Source organism: Rhinoderma darwinii (assembly GCF_050947455.1).
Source record: "Rhinoderma darwinii isolate aRhiDar2 chromosome 2 unlocalized genomic scaffold, aRhiDar2.hap1 SUPER_2_unloc_6, whole genome shotgun sequence".
In the NCBI taxonomy this organism is placed as follows: Eukaryota; Metazoa; Chordata; class Amphibia; order Anura; family Rhinodermatidae; genus Rhinoderma; species Rhinoderma darwinii.
Genome location: NW_027461729.1, coordinates 495,106 through 499,379, shown reverse-complemented (window position 1 = coordinate 499,379; position 4,274 = coordinate 495,106). Strand labels below are relative to the sequence as shown.

Genomic DNA, 4,274 nt, shown 5'->3' with positions numbered 1-4,274 from the left:
GATGTGCAGGGATTCTGATACAGGATCGCCTGATATAGGGGTTTTTTTAAGTCGCAAGGTTGAGAGACAGGGCCCTTTTAAGTAAGAATATGGCTGACAAAATGGTGAGCATTGCTATAGTCGCAATAATGAGTGTGTTGGTAGCTACACTGAATGTGCGGAGCATTGGATCCAGCACAAGAAGAGCTGTAATTTTTGACCACCTAAGCACATTGAAGGTTGATGTGATATGCTTGCAAGAGTGTGCTATAAGATCTGCACCCCATAGCAGTGAGTGGCCTCAGGGGCAGTCCTTCTGGTCGCCTTGCGCTGAGAATAAAAATGAAGGCATTGGTATTTTACTCAAGAACAGTAATTTTAAAGTTTTGGAGTGTAATGTGATTTTACCAGGTCGTTTTATGATATTGGTTTTAGAGTTTTTAGGACAACGTATTAGGATTTTTAATGCTTATGCACCAGCAGATAAGCAGGCACGTGTGTCATTTTTAGAAACTCTTAAACTTTTTATGCCTGGTAGGGTTTTTACCATTGTCTTAGGTGATCTTAATTGTATCAGAAGTATTAATGATCGTCAGAGCTCTACAGATGTCAAGTTAGATATTACCTCTAATGCTTTAAATAATATGGTGCAGGACTTACGTTATACAGACGCAGGGCTGATGGTTACCACCGAGGAGAATTTTACATACATAGCTGATAGTGGGAGATCAAAATCCCGGATTGATTATATTTTTGCGTCCGAAGGAGTTAAGGTGGCTCGATGTGACCAAGTGATGACCAGCTTTTCAGATCATAAGATTATTACTGCGGAAATAAGTGTCTCAGAGTCAGCTGTCTTTGGCAGAGGGCTCTGGAAATTAAATATAAGTCTTTTGCAGGATGAAGAGGTAGTGGAAGATTTTAAAAAAGTGTTTTTATCTTGTGTTGATAAACAGAAGTGTTTTAGCAGCATACTGGTCTGGTGGGATTGGGCCAAGGAGAAGTTTGCTGGGTTTTTTAAACAAACTTGTTTTAAGAAGGCACAAGATAGGAAGAAGAAGGAAGCCATTTTAATCTCAAGATTGGAAGCACTTTATAAATTCAGGAATATTGGTTTTGATGTGAGTAGCGAAATTGAGGACATTAGGGAGGAGAGGAGAAAGTGCTTGAAAGAAAGTGGGAGAAACATTGTGTACCGTGCAAAAGTACAGCATATGGAGGAGAATGAGAAGTGTACTCGGTACTTTTTTAAGAAATGTTTTAATTCCAAAGGGCTTTTTAAATCGATTCTAACCCCAGATGGTGAAGTGACTGGGAAGGAGATGGTGAAGGGAATCGTTGGCTTTTATGAAACACTTTTTAATAATGATAGCAGAGCGTCTGAAGTGGAGATTAATGACTATTGTAAGATTTTATCCAATAATGTGCCAGAGGAAAGTGTTGGCTTTTTAACGGAAGATGTGAGGAAGGGGGAGGTCAAGCGCGCCATGGAGGGTATGGCAAAAGGGAAAACTCCTGGTAGCGATGGCCTCCCTGCTGAGTTTTATTGTTCTTATTGGCATATAATTGGGGAAGAATTTCATAAGGTTGTGCAATATATCTTTAGTTGCGGGCTTTTATCATCTTCTATGCAGAATGGGATTGTGACTTTGATTCATAAAAAAGGTGATGAAAAAGATATAAGAAATTGGCGCCCAATCACATTGTTAAATAATGATTATAAAATTGTGGCAAAGATTGTGGCAAACAGGTTAAACGATGTGATAGGTCTTATGGTAGGGGACTATCAGGTGTGCGCAGTACCTGGAAGAAAGATTTCTGACAACTTAGTGCTTTTAAGAGATATTATTTATTATTCAAATTTTAACAAAATTCCTTTATTTATTGAATCAACTGACTTTGAAAAAGCATATGATAAAGTGTCACACCGTTTTATGTTTACAGCTTTGAGACAGCTAGGCGTCCCTGAAAAACTGCTTAGAGTGATTAGAGGATTGTACAGTGGAGCTAATAGTCAAATATTAGTAAATGGTCATGTTAGTGAAGCATTTAGGGTAAGATCAGGAGTGAGACAGGGATGCCCTCTCTCCCCAATTCTTTTTATATGTGTAATTGAAACACTTTTAAAATCAGTTCAGCAGGACAAAGGAATGAGAGGAGTTTTTGTCCCAGGTGCCAATGGGAAAAATGTAAAATCGATAGGCTACATGGATGATGTGGCCTTTATCTGTAATTCTCAGAGTGATCTAAATAGAGCGAATCTCCATTTGAGGATTTTTTGTAGCTTGGCAGGGATGAATGTAAATTGGAGCAAATGCCAGCTAGTGAATTTTGGACAACAAATGGATGTAGTGGTGGATAAGATTCAAAAGAAAGAAGAGATAGAAATACTAGGTATAATTTTTGAGAAAGATTTAAAAGGCAAGAAGAGTCATGCAATATTGGAGAAAAAGGTGGAGAAGAAGATAAATTTTTGGAAATTGAGAAAATTGTCTTTTAAAGGGAAAATTTTAATAATCAAAGCTGTGATTTTACCTCTACTTTTATACACAACGATGATCCTCCCGCCGGGGAAGTTATGGATGAGAAGAATGACGAGGAAACTGTTCATTTTTTACTGGGGATCAAAAATGGAAAAGATAAGAAGAGCGACTGTTATGAGCAACCCCGAGCGGGGAGGGTATGGTTTTCCAAATATAGAGGTTTTTATAAAAATGCATTATTTTTTATTGATTTTTAAAACCGTACAGTGCAACAACAGGACAGCTGACATGTGTAAGTATCTAGCAGGTTGGTTGCTTACAAAATGGGGATGGTGTGAAAGGGACCTGAGGAGACCCATGTCATTGGTAATGCCTGTTTTTTATACGGTCCTCAGGTCCTTTAGTGATCAATACCGATTGAGTTCCCTTGGTAAGCCTGAGAAAAGTGCAATAGTACAACATTTGAGGAAAGATGAGGTTTTGTGTGATGTGCCATTTTGCAGTTCTGCACAGTCAGCTAAGATATGGAAGTTATTTTACGTGTCTGGGCTGTCAAATAGACAAAAAGACGTGACATGGCTCTCATTACATGGCTGCCTCCCAACCCGATCTTTTATGAGTAGACGGGGCATTAATATACGAGAAGTATGTCCAAGAGAGGGTTGTGGAGGTATAGAAGATATTTATCACATATTTTGGGACTGTTTTTATGCCAGACAAGTTCTGTTTTTATTGGAGGGCCTGTTTGCTGCACTTACTGGTGTTAGGAATTTTATTTTTGAAAGGGTTTTAATTGGTCAAGATTTTACTTCTGATTTAAATGTACGCGTCTGCTGGATTGTTTTTACTATTTTTAAGGAGGTTTTATGGGATACTAGAAACCTGCTGGTTTTTGGAAAGAACATGCTAACTCCGAGAGAATGTAGAAAAGTGTTTTTATCCAGATTATTTACAGTGTTTTTATGTGATAAGAAGAGATTAGGTGATGGAAAAGCGGAAGAAATCTGGAAACATACGGAATGGAACAATTTTTGTAAGTAAACTTGATTATTTATTCTTTTACTAGAAGTGTCGACCAATAGTTTTTTTTCCAAATGATGTTTTTTTAGACCTTGTTTTATGGTTTGAGTCACATGACGTGAAACTGATTACAGAAATATAAACGAGAGTCTGCTAACTGAGGAAAAAAAAAAAAAAAAAAAAAAAAATCTGTTCTTATCAGTTTAATATCTGATACGTCCCCTATCTGGGGACCATATATTAAATGGATTTTTAGAACAGGGAGATGGAAATAGAGCTTGCTCTGTCCACTCCACGCATTGACCTGGTATTGCAGTATTTCCAGGACCGGTGCACCCTTTCCTTATGTGTTTACTAAAATCAGATTCCAAAAGTGCTTTTTGTGTTTGCCATTGTTTTTGTCTTTCGGATGGGATCTCCCCTTTTAATCCCATTATTTCAACACCTGTTGGACAATGCATTTGTACAGTCATGTGTGATAATGAGCCAATTTATTAAATGCAATTAATTAATACATTGCCACCTCTTGTTTTGTGTCGTCTGTGTTTCTGTGTTTCCGGCATTTCACATTGGAACAGCTCATTCACCTTCCTTGTCTTCTCTCCGCCCTCCCTCCTAGGTAGGTTAAAGAGCTGCACCTGAGCCAGCCACTGATTGATGCAGCACCATAGTCAAATAGTGGAGTGAAGTAGGGGAACAGCAAACAGCCATTAAAGCAGCCAGCCCGCCCGCCCGCCCGTCACAATGGACCTACCTGTGTACACTAGATGGATGTGATGGAATGTACTGTGG

The 4,274-nt window shown here is 38.5% G+C and overlaps 1 non-coding gene across 1 annotated transcript; it reads left to right on the top strand.

The window, feature by feature from the left end:
* The first annotated feature begins 3,635 nt into the window (after positions 1 to 3,635).
* LOC142681814 (U2 spliceosomal RNA) lies at positions 3,636 to 3,823 on the top strand. Its single transcript, XR_012853665.1, has one exon. It is a non-coding gene; the product is annotated as a U2 spliceosomal RNA (small nuclear RNA).
* Positions 3,824 to 4,274: the final 451 nt, after the last annotated feature.